Source organism: Mus caroli, unplaced genomic scaffold, assembly GCF_978045245.1.
Source record: "Mus caroli unplaced genomic scaffold, Mus_caroli_1 scaffold_1, whole genome shotgun sequence".
NCBI lineage: Eukaryota > Metazoa > Chordata > Mammalia > Rodentia > Muridae > Mus > Mus caroli.
Genome location: NW_028227256.1, coordinates 48,534,219 through 48,551,801, shown reverse-complemented (window position 1 = coordinate 48,551,801; position 17,583 = coordinate 48,534,219).

Below are 17,583 nucleotides of genomic sequence, written 5' to 3'. Positions count from 1 at the left end.
CGCATATCCATACAAATACACATAATTTTAAAATATATATCTTAAAACACCCAGACAAGACTCACTTGTAGTATCAAGAATGCTAGTGAAATGGAATTCTGAAGACTTTCACCTATGCAGATCATGCTGAATATTTTTAGTAGAAAGTACTATTTAATTTTCTTCATGAGCACACGTATGATAATACTTATGCTCTTAGCATTTTGTGCTAAGAACATAAGCCAGGCACACATATGTGTAGACACATGCACATATCCTCTATTAAGAAAAGATCCTTTTCTATACCATAGGCTTGGAACTTTGTGGTGATCCTCCTGCCTCAGCCTCTCAAATGCTGGGATTAGAAGGATTAGTGACCTTCCAATCCTAGCTATATTTGTCTAAGTTCAAGACTGAAGTACACTTGAATTCACATTTAAATGTGGTGGGGAATGGTATTACAAATGTTTTCAAGTACTATTTAAGGTACTCATTAGACAGTGCGGACCATGTGAACTCAAAAGACACCCAGGAAACATCTGTGTTTTACAATCCTTTCATTTAACAGAGAAGAAAAACTGAGGCCCAGAGGTACTGAATAGCTGCTGGGGCTTGTTGGGCTCTGGCAAGACTAAACTGGTTTTGTTCCACTCTTAAGAGTCCCCATAGACAATTAGGAAAAGTTGTTCCTACTCACACTTGGAAGGGTTCATTCTGAATTCACAGTGCGTAGTTGAATGGGACACTAGCCCACTGGAGCATGTGGCTCTGGCAGGCCTTGCCCTTCTCCCCAGTTCCCTCTGCCTTGCTAAAAACCTTTACATTGCATTCCTAAAGCTAGCCCCCAAGGTCTCTTTCCTTATTTGGCCACTTCTCTCCCCCCTCCCCCCCAGGCTGACTATCCAAGGTCCAGCTATCCAAAGTATTGAACTCCAGCAAGCAAAAGCGCCTAATTAACCTAATTAACATGCCCAATTAAATTAAACACTTTATCCTAATATTGGTTTCCCCTTATACCTTTATAAACTGCCATTTTCCTGTTGGCCACATCTGACTCCTCTATCCAGAGACAGTCCTTTGTCCGCTCTCCAGGGCAAATACCCCCTCTCCCTTGAACCCTTCCCCTTCCCCTGCCTCCTGTCTCCTGCCTTTTCCCTTATTCCTTACCTTCTGCCCCTCTAGGGCAAATAAACTCCTTTCTGCTGGAACTTGGTCTTGGGCCCTGAGCCTATACCACTTCCTTTCCATATTGATGGGAGGTGCTGCCACACAATACAGGCGCAGACGTGGGACCCAATGTGGAAACAAAAGCTGCAATTCTGGAATGGGGCAATGACTCAACTAACCGCTTCTCTGATTCTAACTCTTCGTCCTTCCTGAGCTCGCCAGGCCTCATCTGTCCTTATCCAAGTGTCCTGGCTGGGTTTTATGCCATCTTTACACAAGCCAGAGTCATCAGAGAGGAGGGGGCTGCAATTGGGAAAACGTCTCAAGCCTGGGGTGGGGGAGGCATTTTCTTAATTCAAGATTTATGAGTGAGGGTTAGAACGAAGCTTGGGCTGGTGGTCCTGGGTTCAATAAGAAAATGGGCTGAGCAAGCCATGTAGAGGAAGCCAGTAAGCAGCACGGCCTCATGGCCTCTGCATCAGCTCCTGTTTTGAATTCTTCCTGTCCTGCCTTCCTGCCTTCCTTCCTTCCATGAAGAACAGTGGAAATGGAAACCCTTTCTTCCCCAACTTGCTTCTGGTCATGGTGTCTTTGCGCAGCAATAGCAACCCTAACTGTGACACCAATACACTATTCCCAAAAAGCCATCTAGAAATTCAACTGCCCTCCCCTCCTCTCTCCAGATTGCTTTTGCATGGTAGCTATTTAAGGGACAAGCCCATTCCTGTGGACCACCCCTCCCTCTGCCAGAATGTGGGCAAATCAAGGGTGGCCATTTGACTTCCTTTCTTTGAGCCTGGCAGATGTTTCAAAATGCAAATTTCTTTAAAATGCAAGTTTTCTGTAAATGGTCAGGCAGAAGGAAAGACAGACCAGACACAGGAACAAGCAGCTTTAAGATAGCATGGGCTTTTAGTATTTTGTGGGGGAGGTCCTACACAGGACCTTCCTTGTAAGAATCAGAGCTGGGAGAGTTTCAGAACAGAATATGGCGGCAGGCTGTTGAATAGTTCCTTTGGGCTGGAGATTGTCCATTGCCAGGAGTGAGCAAAGAATGGTGAGCAGTGAGGGAAAGAAGGTCAGGATAGATCATCGCCTCTCAAGTCCAGCCTTTAGTGGGTCAGCAGAGAACAGAGGCAGGAACCTAGGAGATGAGTCCGAAATGGGGATTACTCTAGTTTTAGGAAACCTCCACCTTTGAACCAACATGGAGAAACTTCTCAAAACGTGGCTATCGCTAACAATCTGCCTTCAAGAAAAGTGAGATTCCTCCCCCTCCCCAGATCCCCCAGTTTTTGTTCTTTTCCTCTTCCAGAAGTTTTCTCTAAGCTAATAAGGTGGCACCTCATCTAAGACAATATTTTCGTATCGTATTAATCTGCATATCTACACCCATGTCAGAACCACATTTGTGCCTCTATTGCTAGAGGCTCTGACAAGTCCATTTCCACCTGGGAAAAAAATTAACAAACAGCACAAATACTGCTCAAAGAAATGGCAAGCTTTTCACTCAGCCAAGTCTGATGTTAACACATGCAATCCCAACATTTGAGAGGGTCAGGCAGGAGGACCAGGGGGTCAGTTCATTTTGGTCTAAATGAGAAGTTGGAGCCAGGTATGATTGCTCATGACTTCAACCCCAGCACTTAGAAGGCAGAAGCAAGTGGATCTCTGTGAGTTTTGAGGCCAGCCTGGTCTATGTAGTAAGTTCCAGTGCCAGATGGGGTTATGTAGAGAAACCCTGTCTCAAAACAACAACAACAACAAAAGAAATTGGAAGCTATGTGATAAAAGGAAAAGAAACAAAAGACATATTTGTATCATGTCCTGGAGGGTACATTTGATATGTAGCACATGTATTTACATTCTCCTGTGCTCATAGGCTATTACTTTAGTATGTTACAGAAAAAAAAAAAAATGTTAATACGACCAGGTGTGGCTACTACACAAAACTGGCTACCCACTTGCAAACGTTTTTCAGCAACCAAGGTTTGAAGTGGAATGCTAAAAGTTTTAGGACGTTAAGCCTGTCCTTCCACACTTGGTGTGAATGACAGCTTATGGATAGACAGGTGGGCAGGCTGTCCCCTAAGCTACAAATGGTTCCTGAAGCTACATGGCTGGTGCTGTGGGCCTCCAAGACAAAGACTGTCATCTACAGTTTCCTCTGTGCCTTATTTCAAGTTTGTAAGGGAGCCATTTCCTCCGCTCACTTTTGGAGCTGAGGGATCAGAGTTGGAAGAATCTCGGGTGTGGCAACTCATCCCATTTAACCTGGGAGCTTGCCTTGCTAGAGGAAGGTTTTTCTTGACTTAGCAGCCTCTGTCATAAGATTGCCCTCAGCGACACGCTTTTAAACAGCCGTGTGCCTTTTATTCTTTAGCCACATTACTGTTTCTCTAATGGTTTAGTTGGTTTTGCACAGTTAAAAGAATCCAGAATTCCGTAGCCTTTCACCTTTGGAACAGGCAGATCTGAGCTGCATCTAATCAGGATGTTCTGGAGATATTTGTGTAACTGTGTTGCAACATGTCGCAGCCCTTTTGAATTCCTTTTCTAAAACAACACATCCTGTCCCTCTGATATTACAATTTGAGTTATGAATATTTTAAGAAACGGGAAAAAAAAACCCTCCATGGTAACAGATTGGTGTGCACACACCGAATTCAACTAGGAAAGGGCAGGAGGCTGACCCCTTGAGGGGTCATCACTTCTTCCTGGGAAGAACTGGAAGCTTCCTTTCCTCGCCAGGAAGTACTGGAGGTTCTCCACAAAGTAGCCTCGGTGGCTGTAGGCAGTTCTGACAAGTTGACAGGAATATGGGTGAGAGATCGAAGAACTGATGGCATGGTGCGGATGGGAAGTGAGCATGTGGTGTGAGCAGGTAAGCAGGGCTGAGGGTGACTGCATGGCTGGAAAGGAGGAAGAGGAGGAGGAGGAAGCAGAGAGGCAAAGGCTCTGCCAGTTGGATGCCTTCGCACGGTTGCTAATTAATAAACAGGCCAACTACATCCCTATGTTGATTCTTCCAGTTTGTGTTTTAGAACTCAATAAAAATGATTTGTCTAAACTATGAAGCTGACCTCAGACAGTGTGACCCTCCTAAATCACAAAGCACCCCGAGTATTTGTATGAGCTTCCATCCCCCCAGTCCCTGCCATCCCCTCCAGTGAAGTGCACAGGACAATATGGGCTCCCAATCTCCTCACCCCATCCACCTCATGTAGGGGCTTGGCCTATGGCCTTTCCTCACTAGGGTCAGACTTCCTAATAACCTTCTCTCTTGTCACCTTCTCAGAAGATATAAATTTTTTTAAATAACATTTTGGCAAAAAGAAAAAAAAATTGCTAGTGGTGAAGTGACTCCTTTCAAGCATTTAGCTGACTTTAAATGTTTACACCCTTAGTAAGATTCTTCTCTTCGATTTTCCTATCACAGGGACTGGGCATAGAGTGACAAATTGACTTAAGAATAGATTCAAGTATCTCTACTAAATAAAAAAAAAAAAATACCATTTTCATTGACAGTAGACATCATAGAAAACATACAGTCAACCTCTAAAACCCTTGGAAATACATAAAATATCCCATCTCTTTATAATTTCCTAGTTAAAACTCTGAAGCTCTCGAGTGGGAACACTTTTGGTTATTTTTGCTGACTTAGGGACAGGGCCTCATCTTAAAGAAGTATTCTACCCTAAGTTATTGGCAGAGCCCTCATTTAAATAGTCCTTACACAGTAGATTATTTTTCTCTCTCCGTGGCTAATTTTATAGCAGTATTATTGCCAGCCTTCTGCCACAGCAAACATGGGACCTGTCAGCCACACAGATTGACTCTGGGGATGTGTATGAGAACCCGGTAATCTTTTAAAAGCTTTTCTGGGATTCTTCTCCAGCGATGCATTATGTCTTCTTTTGAAATACAGTTTATCTGTGTAGTGAAAGAAGATTTCCACACAAGCAAAACCCGATTAAGTGTTGAGTGAGGCCTCACACAGCGAGAGCCACCAGGTCTTTAAAAATAAACATCTACTCAGGTACCTGTCAGTCTTACCAAGAGCAAGAACTTGGCTATGACCCTGCAACACGCTAGGGAGCCTCCTTCAGTTCGGAGGCTGCCTGTCCTGGCACCTCTGCTAACGTGGGAGATTGTCCATGATAAAGTGGGGTGGAGAAGCCTTTCATCCAGCCACATGGATCCTGTAGAAGACTCAAAGGCACATTGTAAGAACTTCCCCCCGATAAATCATATTTTTCTGAGTCACCCCAGCTCTCAAGAAACTGAGGGAGGGAAGTTTTGAGTTCTAGGCCATCCTGTGCGACAGAGGAAGACTCTGAAAACAAAACAAATGAACTCATAATCGTGCTAATAGAAAATACCATATTTCTCCCCATCTCTGAACTGTTGCATTCATTCACCCATCAAATGTCGCAGTAAGGGTTATTACACAAAGTGCATAGTAGTGCCAGCACAAATGTGTAAAAACTCCTAAAAAAGAAATCTCTGCATTGTGCACAAAATACACATGCATGCTACAAATATCGGTGACTCTAGGCTGCACTTCAATATAAATGCTCTTTGTTTTCTGTCATCTCTTATAGTTATAAGCATAGTCAAAACAAGACTATCATTTAAGATGATAAAAGAGAGATAGCCATGTACATTCACTCAGACATTTTAAAGTATTTCTTAATTTGTGTCAATCCTGCTTAAATTAACATTGTCTTTCCTTTTTTTTTTTTTATAATAATATATTCTTTATACATGACAATAAACAGACTGAGAAGTTCTTTTTTTTTTTAATATTTTTATTACATATTTTCCTCAATTACATTTCCAATGCTATCCCACAAGTCCCCCATAGCGCCCCCCACTTCCCTACCCACCCATTCCCATTCTTTTGGCCCTGGCATTCCCCTATATTGGGGCATATAAAGTTTGCAAGTCCAATGGGCCTCTCTTTCCATTGATGGCTGACTAGGCCATCTTCGGTACATATGCAGCTAGAGACAAGAGCTCCGGGGTTCTAGTTAGTACATCATGTTGTTCCAACAATAGGGTTGCAGATCCCTTTAGCTCCTTGGGTACTTACTCTAGCTTCTCCATTGGGAGCCCTGTGATACATCCAATAGCTGACTGTGAACATCCACTCCTGTGTTTGCTAGGCCCCAGCATCGTCTCACAAGAGACAGCTATATTTGGGTCCTTTCAGCCCTATTTATAATAGCCAGAAGCTGGAAAGAACCCAGATGTCCCTCAACAGAGGAATGGATACAGAAATTATGGTACATTTACACAATGGAGTACTACTCAGCTATTAAAAAGAATGAATTTATGAAATTCCTAGCCAAATGGATGGACCTGGAGGGCATCATCTTGAGTGAAGTAACACAATCACAAAAGAACTCACACAATATGTATTCACTGATAAGTGGATATTAGCCCAAAACTTAGGATACCCAAGATATAAGATACAATTTGCTAAACGCATGAAACTCAAGAAGAATGAAGACCAAAGTGTGGACACTGTGCACCTTCTCAGAATTGGGAACAAAACACCCAGGGAAGGAGTTACAGAGACAAAGTTCGTAGCGGTGATGAAAGGATGGACCATTTAGAGACTGCCGTACCCAGGGATCCATCCCATAATCAACTTCTAAACGCTGACACCATTGCATACACTAGCAAGATTTTGCTGTCTTTCCTTTTTTTAAAGATTTATTTATTTAATGTATATGAGTACACTTCAGACACACCAGAAGAGGGCATCGGATCCCATTACGTATGGTTGTGAGCCACCATGTGGTTGCTGGGAATTGAATTCACGTCCACTGGGAGAACAGTCAGTGCTCTTAACCGCTGAGCTATCTCTCCAGCCCTTAAATTAACATTTTCAAATGTATTCTCTGCAAAGGCAAACAGTTTTTATTTGGGTCTTGGTTTCATTGCTAAGAGCACCAGAACACCCACTGGTCAATGAGAAACAGCTCTGCTTCAAATGGAACAAGAGGAGGTTCTGTTCTTGAGCCAAATATAAGTGACTAGGACCTAGAACTATGGGTTCAGGTTAGCCCAAATACCATGTTAAAACATAGAAACTGTCTTGTGAAGTTTTTATAATTATAGAACAAAAACATCTCATGAATCAAGGTGTTTCAAATATTGCTGGAAACCTCCCACAGGTTAAATACGGCAAAGTGGGAGCTCTTGGCTATAGACCTCAGATGTGATCTATTACAGTCTTTGCTATGGGGTTGGTAAAAGCTAGTGGTCTGTTTAAGTTAATGTATCCCAAAAGGATTTCCATAATAGCCACACAATGCTGGGACACACACAGAGCTGGGCAATGAATGGCTATCGAGGGAATTAAAGATAGCCAAGATAATTTGCCTTTGGATGCAATATTCCACCTCTCTACACCATGAAGTTCTATTAGGCAATTGACCTTGTAGAATCTTTTAACAAATATTATACAATCGTGTGGACTATAAAAAGGACAATGTGTCTATGAAATGTGGAAGAACCAAGGTATCAAGCAAGCTCTTGCTCTCTACTATGCAAACAGGTACTGTTCTGAACCTTTATCTCATATGTGATTTATAGATTGATGGATAGATGAATGGATGGACAGGCAGACATACAGAAGACAGGTGAATAGGACAGTAGATGAGAGAGAGAGAGAAGATTGATGATAGATTATTTTTCATGTTTATGCTTTTTGATATGGTGTCTCACTAGTTGGCCAAGGCTGGGAACTCCTGATTCTTTGCCTCCACCCGAGACTGCTAGGATGCTGATAAGCCTCCCCAAGTCTGGCTCATATAGACTGTTTTAAAGAGACCTATGTGGTGACTTGGGAAACACAATATTAGAACAGCTTGTCATTAAATGCTTCTTCCCTTTAGAAAAGAACTTACCATGGTTTTGTTTTTAGGTAACCAACATTACCAGTGTGCTTTTAGGGTTCAACTACTAACTGTTCTGGAAGTCTGATACTTTGGTAAGGAGAGGTGACCCTGGAATCCTCTAGATCACTGTTTTTGCATCTTTTATTGAATGGGTGCCTGGGCATTAAGACTCACGCAGCCCATGTCTCTTCAGAACTTGAGCCTGAATTAGAAGTTTGTGCTCAGGGCAAGGGCTAGGATGGATTCAGCTGGAAAGTACTGGCTGGCTTTTCTCTCTATACCAACATATTTATGTCAGCCCTCTAGGGACAATGTCACACAATCATGGAGTCTGATGTCTGTGGAATGCACATGAAAGGGTTGTAGTCTGTGAAGAAAGGGAGCCTGGGACACGGCATTGCCTCCTTCCCAGAGCTGTAGGTTTGATAAAGGAGTTTCAGAGCAGAAACATCAAGACCACCAGGGAGGGGGAGGGGACTCGGGCCAGATGTCACTGGTCAAACGCAGGGAGTTGTTTGCAGCTGGATTCGGCTTGAAAGTGATTGCTGGTAGTCTCATGAGACGGCCTGTGACAAGTTGTATAATAAAAATGTTAAAAATAGAGTATTTATTCCTTGGAAAAACTGTTCCCACAATGCAGTGAGCTGGGAAAATTGCTGAAGTTTTTGAACACCAAGTGCTGATCTTGTGTCCTTAGAACCCACATTACCCAGAGGCCTTTTCACCTTACGTTTTGTTTTCCTAAACTACCCAAGCTCCAGCCAGCCCTTAAAAATGACAGGACAAAGCAATGTACACCCCCGCTCCAACCCCCAAATAAGCTTGCATTTCTGAGGAAAAGTTCAAAGTCCAAATAAAGTGTTATTATTATAAGAAATTAATTAGAACAAGCCAGTGACTTTTTTCCACAAAATTTTGTCCTACTGAAACTATACCCAGTATAATAAACATAACATGTATTATTGATAAAATACAAATCATGTGTGTAATTAGACTTTTATTAGTAGCCAGATTAAAAAGTAATCAAATACAATCAATTATATTTAATAATTTTACTTGACAACTATAAAAAAAAACACCCTTAGTTTAACATGGAATGAATGTAAAAATTGAAGTGTTTTATGCTCTTTTACTGGTGTCAAGTGTTCAAATTTTACTTGTTAGCTGAGTATGGAGCACATGCTATTGAAAGGCTGAGGCAGGAGGATACTTTGAGCCCACGGGACTGAGACACACCTGAGCAACAAATTGAAACTGTTTTTTAAAAATGCAAGTTGTATTTTGTATTCTTAAAGCCAATCTCAACTAACCCAGCCCAGTTGCCTCACATGGCTATTAGACATCATGACTATATCATAGTAACATTTGAACTGAGAAATTGTTTTCTACCTAAAATTGAGAAAAAAAAATATTTTCTACCTAAAAATATGTAAATATCTGGGGCTTGAGAGGTAGCTCAGTGATTTATAGTGCTTGCTGCATGAGCATGAGGCCCTGAATTTGAACCCCATAACCCCTTCACCATTGCCCTGAAGACAGAAGATCACTGGGGCTTGCTGCCTGTCAACAAGCAAGTTGATGCAAATGCTTAGTCCAGGTTCACAGAGAGACTCTGCCTCAAAAACAGGAAGGCAGGGGGTGACCCAGCACACTTGACACCCTCTCTGGCATCCACACATGTGCATAGGCATGCCCACCTGTACAGATATGCACTGTTGTGCCAGGAAACATTTGTGAACCCCAAAAGACCACCAAGGAGCTGATCCCATGCAATAACATCAGGGTCTCTTTATTCAGGCTCCAGCTTGGGATCTCTGTCAACCCTGACATAGCAGGAAGGTATAGCCCTGAGCCTAGTGTTAGGCAAGCTTTTATAGAGGCAAGAAGGGGATATCTAGCCTGGTACCCATCTGATTGGGGGCTGGTGCTGGAAGCCAAACCATAAACTTAACTTCTGTTTTCCTCCTGATTGGTGGTTGTTAGGAAGTGAAGTGCCAAGGGCAGGCTTGTAACCTGGGGGTGCAGATTTGTTGGGAAATAGTCTGGAAACTGGTGCTGTTAGATACAGGTCTTGGGGTGCTAGGTACCGACCTGTTAGTTAACTTGAGTTAAACTTTAGGTCAGACTCTTTAAGATGGGGTCTGAACCCAAAAGATATGGTCTCTCAGTACAGCTGTGAGAGACAGAGAGAAAGGATTTTTAAATTAAAAATTAAAAAATAAATGAGTACCATGCTCCGTGCCGCTGAGCACCATGTGTGGGCTAGTGGTCCTGAGTGTTTTTTTCTGCTGGGGCGCCACCAGAGCCCTGAGTATTATTTTTATAATTTTTTTCACAAAATATTTTATTGATTCTTTGGGTATTTTGCCTTGTACAGCCCTTCACACTCACCTTGTCTGCACACTTCCATGTCTGCACCGCCCCTTTGTGACCTACCCCCAACAACAACAACAACAGCTCATTTTGTGTTGTCCATACACTAACCAGGGCATGGTCGAACTCCCAGTGGCCCAACCCCCAAAAGAAAATTCAGTCCTTCTCCACGTACACCTCAACCAGAGGCTATCCGCTGTGAAGAGCTACACATCAGCATTCTTATCACTGTTTTTAAGAGTTCTCTTTGATGGCTTCCTTTTTAGGCTGTTACTTTTATGGGGATCTGGGATGGGGTTGAGGATGACACAGAAGCCTTCTGTGTCCCTCTTCCTCAGCTGTGCATCTGCAGTCATTCAAATCACGGCCAAAGTAGCTTCCTTGTTCTCTACAATCAGCAGGAGCTCGGATCATGGCCTTCCTCATTGTTGCTGGTGACAACACGGACCACAAACACGGCAGCTGAGTCTGTGTATGTGTAATTTTTAAAGATAATTTATTTAGCATTCTGAAATTGTTTCAAGTGAAAATAGTTCAAGTTATAAATATTTCAAAAAAGAGAGAAAAAGATATGAAGATACAAGTATTGAGATGATATATTAAATACTGAAGATAATCAAAGAAGATAAATTATTGAATAATTTAAGAACTTTCCTTTAAAAGCAGATTTGAAAGCAATACTGAAAAGTCATCTATCCTGAAAGTATTGGCCTGGACTAGCCAACCAAGAAAATTGTAGAAAAGTATCAACAAAGAAGAAGAAAGAGAAGGAGAAAGAGGAAAAGGGGAAAGAGGCTGGCTTAGTTAGGATTTTACTACTGTGAACAGACACCATAACAAAGGCAAATCTTATTAAAAAAAAAAAAAAACCAACAACATATACTTGGAGCTGGCATACAGGGTCAGAGGTTCAATCCATTATTATCAAGGTGAGAATATGGTGGCATCCAGGCAGGCATGGTGCAGGAGGAACTGAGAGTTCTACATCTTCATCTGAAGGCTGCTAGCAGAATACTGGCTTACAGGCAGCTAGGATGAAGGTCTTAAAGCCCACACCCACAGTGACACACCTACTCCAACAAAGCCACACCTCCAAATAGTGCCACTCCCTGTACCAAGCATATTCAAACCATGACATTCCACTCCCTGACCCCCATAGTATTATTCAAACACATAAATCTATGGGGGCCACATCTAGCCATAGCATAATAAAAGTGTACATTTAGTTTAAATTCCAAAGTCCCCATAGTCTATAGTAGTAGCAACAATGTTAAAATTCCAAAGTTTAAAGTATCTTCTAAGATCCATCCAATCAATTAACTGTGATCCCCAAAGCAAGACAGGAAACCAGCTGGATAAACTCCAAACTCTGCATCACTATGTCTGATATCAAAGCAGTTTTCAGATCTCCAATTCCTTCTTCATTTTTGTTGACTACAACAAATTTCCACTCCATGTTAGCAGCATTCCTCAGGAGATATCCTATGACTCTAGCATATCGAAAATCTTAGGGTCTCCAAGGCAGCTTCAATGTTACAGCTTCTTGTTTCAATGTTTGGAATCCGCACATGATCTTCTGGGCTCCTCTAAAAGGATGACATCAATTCTCCAGCTCTGCCCTCTGTAGCACTCTAAGCTCAGCTTCATCCACTCTTCTGCCAGTGCTGTTCTTAGTGATCATCCCATGGTACTGGCATCTCCTGGTTGCAGTCTTCCACTGCAACTAGGCTTCACCAATAGCCTCTCATAGGCTCTCTTCATGGTGCCAAGCCTCAAGTCCTTTTCATGACCCCTTCAGTTCTGGGCCATCAACTACAACTGAGGCTGCACCTTCACCAATAGCCTTCCATGGCCTCTCACAGTGTCAATCCTCCGCTGCTCTTCATGACCCCTTCATGCCTTCAAAACCAGTACCACCTAGGTGACTCTTTCAATTAACCAAGTACAGCTGCAGCACAAGGTACAATCTTGGCTATCTCTGGAACACAGCTTCTTTGTGCTCTCAGAAAACACTTCCCAGAAGATTTCACCTCAACGATGCTGGTCTCTTAATCACAGCTAATTTCTTAGCCCCAACTAACCAGCATCAATTGTCCCAGTAGTTGCTTTTATTTTTTTCACTCTAAAACCATAGCCACATGGCTGAAGCTGCGGTGTTCTGCTGCTTGCTGGGGCTGGAACATGGCCCTCCTTATTCCAGCTTTCTGTTTTCCAACTCCTTTTCTGCCTAAGCTTGGCCTTCCTAGAACTTGCTCTGTAGATTGACCTTGAAGTCAAAAGATCTGCATGTCTCTGTCTCCTGTAATGCTGGGATTAAAAGCATGTACCACCATGCCTGGATTTAAGCTTCTCTTCAGACAAGGGCAAAAAGCAGCCTTATTCTTCTCTAAAAGACCACAAAAACAGTCTCTATGCCACATACTGAAACTCTTCTCTTCTGAAACTTCTTGGGCCAGGTCTGCACAGTTAAACCACTCTCAGCAACAAAGTCTTCCATATTCCTACTAGGATGCTCCATTAAGCCCCATTTAAAGCATTCCACTGTTTTTCAAATCCAAAATCTCAATATTCACATTGTTCCAAGCAAAAGCATGGTCAGGTCTATCACAGCAATACCCCAGTTCCTGGTACCAATTTCTGTGTTAGTTAGGGTTTTACTGCTGTGAGCAGACACCATGACCAAAACAACTCTTATAAAGGACAACACATATTTGGAGCTGGCTTACAGGTTCAGTCCATTATCATCATGGTGGGAGCATGGCAACATCTAAGCAGGCATGGTGAACGAGGAGCTGAGAGTTCTACATCTTTATCTGAAGACTGCTAGTGGAGGACTAGGCTCTCTGATGGAGAAACTGCAGCACTGAGAGGCTGGATGTAACTTGCTGTTCACAGCAATACCCCAGTTCCTGGTACCAACTTCTGCGTTAGTTAGGGTTTTACTGCTGTGAGCAGACACCATGACCAAAGCAAGCCTGGAACCCAGGCAGGGCTTATGGTGTACAGCTGAACAAGAGGCAAGGTTAGTTGATCTCACTAGGAGTAGTACTGTAGGGCAGTCTGCAGGCTATAAATATGTGAAAGGAGAAAGCAGTCGTAGACCTTTTCTGAGCATACTTACCATCTGTCTTAGTCAGGGTTTCTATTCCTGCACAAACATGACCAAGAAGCAAGTTGGGGAGGAAAGGGTTTATTTGGCTTACACTTCCATACTGCTGTTCATCACCAAGGAAGTCAGGACTGGAACTCAAGCAAGTCAGTAAGCAGGAGCTGATGCAGAGGCCATGGAGAGATGTTCTTTACTGGCTTGCTCAGCCTGTTCTCTTATAGAACCAAGACTACCAGCCCAGAGATGGTCCCACCCAAAAGGAGCCTTTTTCCCCCTTGATCTCTAATTGAGAAAATGCCTTACAGTTGTATCTCATGGAGGCATTTCCTCAACTGAAGTTCCTTTCTCTGTGATGATTCCAGCTGTGTCAAGTTGACACAAAACTAGCCAGTACAATTGACCCCTTGTCAACTTGACACACAAACGCATTACTAGTAAGCCTCAACCCTCACATTCTTATTCATCTCCAAGGTCTAAATAACTTTAAGCGTCCCAGTCTTTACATATTCTTAAAATTTCAATATCTTTAAAATATCCATCTCTTTTAAAATCCAAAGTCTTTTTACAATTAAAAGTCTCTTAACTGTGGGCTCCACTAAAATAGTTTCTTCCTTCAAGAGGGAAAATATCAGGGCACAGTCACAATCAAAAGCAAAAATCAATCTCCAACTGTCCAATGTCTGGGATCCAAGTCATGATCTTCTGGGCTCCTCCAAGGGCTTGGGTCACTTCTCCAGCCATGCCCTTTGTAGCACACGTGTCATCCTCTAGGCTCCAGATGCTTGTACTCCACTGCTGCTGCTGCTCTTGGTGGTCATCTCATGGTACTGGCATCTCCAAAACACTGCATGACCCCTTCAGTCCTGGGCAGTCAATTGCAACTGAGGCTGCACCTTCACCAATGGCCTACCATGGCCTCTCACAGTGCCGAGCCTCAGCTGTTCTGTGTGACCCCTTCATGCCTTCAAAACCAGTACCACCTGGGTGATCCTTACACATTACCAAGTCCCATTGCAACAGGAGTACAACCTTGGCTATCTCTGGAACACAGCCTCTTTGTGTTTTCAGAAAATACTTCCCAGAAGATGTCACCTGATGCTGGTCTCTTCTTAATCACCACTAATTTCTTAGCTCCAGCTAACCAGCATCAATAGTCCCAGTAATGCAAAGTTTTTGCTTTAGTAGTCCTGATATCTTGTTAATCACAGCTGATTCTTCAGCCCCAGCTAACCAAAACTACAGAATCTTCACAATCAAAACAGCAATGGCCCTGAAAAGAGTCTTAAATCTTCCCTCTGAAATTTCACAAGCCAGGCCTCCATCTTCTGCACTGTTCTCAACATTATCTTCCAAGCTCCTACACAACATCTGACAGAGCTCTTAACAACGAATGGATCTTCTGGCCCAAAGTTCCAAAGTCCTTCCACGGTCCTCCCCAAAACATGGTCAGATCACAGGAATATCCCACTATGCTGGTACCAATTTCTGTCTTAGTCAGGGTTTCTATTCCTGCACAAACATCATGACCAAGAAGCAAGTTGGGGAGGAAAGGGTTTATTTGGCTTACACTTCCATACTGTTGTTCATCACCAAGGAAGTCAGGACTGGAACTCAAGCAAGTCAGTAAGCAGGAGCTGATGCAGAGGCCATGGAGAGATGTTCTTTAATGGCTTGCTTTCCCTGGCTTGCTCAGCCTGCTCTCTTATAGAACCAAGACTACCAGCCCAGAGATGGTCCCACCCACAAGGAGCCTTTCCCCCTTGATCTCTAATTGAGAAAATGCCTTACAGTTGTATCTCATGGAGGCAACTGAAGTTTCCTCAACTGAAGCTCCTTTCTCTGTGATAACTCCAGCTGTGTCAAGTTGACACAAAACTAGCCAGTACACCATTCCTCTGAACCTTACCCTGGAGAGAAAGCTTTGCCATTTTGTTAGGTCTGAGGTTATGAGGCCCTTATGTAAACAGCACACTTTCACTCAGGACCTGTGGTTTCTCTGCTCCCCACATTGCTGGCTCATGCATCCTAGACAGATGCTCTACTAGTGATCTATATCCCCAACCTCATTACCTCTTTGGCCGCTAAGGCCTCATGCAAATAAACCATGGAGTAATGTAGTTAATATCCTCAAGGAAACAAGTGTGAAGGGAAGATTTTATGTCTAGCATAATGGGCACAGATCACTCAGGGACTGCTGGTTCCATGAACCCTTCCAGGGTCACTTAGATGTGAGGAGGGGTGGGATCATGTTGAGGTACACTAAAGCACATCGGGGGATGGTGAAGTACAGATTTGTGACTTAGGAAGTTGAGGTTTTAATAATGCACCACTCCATGCATTTATTTTAAGTGGTTCCCTGTATTAGCATTTTATTTTACTATGAGATTAAAAGGAAAAGATGGAGAGGGAGCAAAACAATCAAAACACTGAGTAAATTTTTCCATAACTGCTTGATTTGGGAAGACAGTACTCACAGGGGTCATTTGACATAACAAAGCTCACATCTCAGAGACTTTGGGTTAAGTTTCGTCCAATCTGTGGCAAGACCTTTCATGAGCAGTAGGCTTATTTTTAAACAGCAAGTAAACAAGGCAGCGATAAACGTGGTCCTTTGGCCTCACAGAAGCGGTGAGAAAACACACTTATGTGATTTCCTGTGCAAAGATGTTGCTTAGCAGTATGTAAACCGGCTTCATAATGTATCAGGGCAATAAATGCCTATGAATCAATTAGGCAGCCTGACAAGATAGACTATTGCATTGTTTATACTGTCTGCTAAATCCTATCATCCAGGTGCACTCTTATAGACATGTTAATGCTAGCCTTGTCAATACTTGGAGATGGTGCCTTGAGTTCTGAAGACTCTTGATAAAGGCTTGGTTCTTTTGTTTTGAAGTCAGGGTAAATATATTAGCTGGGGAACACACACAAGTGTGTGAAGGGCCAAACCCAGATCAACATGCTGCTCATAGATAGAGAGCATGAAGGTCTTAATCAAGAATGTCCCCAAGTCTGTTTTCTGTGTTAAATTTTCAGCATCATCATGACTTTGAATAAACTGATAACGAACAAGTTTTTGTCTGCAACCCATTCTCCAGATACATATTGTAATGGCTTACCAAAAGCTCCCCTAGCATGGTGGACAAGCATTTCAGATGTCTGTCCCAGAACAAATTCCTTTTTCCCACCTCCACAAATGTTCTCCACCCACAGCTTTCCCATCTCAATGAATGGTTCCTTGTTCCTTTCCCATTGGTTTGGTTCAGTTTGGGGATGGATCTTCCTTGATGTTTTTTTGCCTTTCTTATGCCACTGTGACCATCCTGACCAACATGAGGATAATCTAAAGGAACACTACTCATGTCCCTCTCTTCTATTTTCAGACTACTGAGCAGGGCACCCCAAGGAACTGCAATTTGCCCCAGGAATGTCCTGTGGGGCTGGGGGGAGGAGCCTGATGCCTGAAGCCAGGTAGAGGAAACATGTGTCTCTTGGAGAGAACTCTCTAGCTCTAACAGCTCAGACCACCTTGCAGGAGAACCCAGTAATGTGTGGCACCACATGTTGATTGAAACTCCTAACTAAGCACATCTCTGGCCCTGTACTTAAACCTAAAGCCCATGTCAGGACCCAAAGATGGACTTGGCATGGGTTGGGGTCATGGCATCTTTTTATTCCTCTTTCCAATACCACATTAAAGAATTCTTCTTTTTCTACTTTTCACTATTAATATGACATTTTTAATAGACTTATTAAGAATGAATGACAAAGCATGGCTCTTACGACCACTGGAACACAGGTTCTGATCCAAATAACTTTAGTAACATCACTTCCAATCCACAAGAATTTGATTCTTTCAAGATATATTCAGCACTATGACATTCTTATGAAGTACACTGTAATTGCATCATTTCCTCCCTTCTTTCCTTTATTCCCAATCCCTGCTATGTCTCTTCTGCTCCCTTTGAAAGTCATGGCCTCTAATGCTTTAAATGATTATGGTGGGCTATAAGGATGTCTCACAGGTTAAGAGTCTTGGCTGCT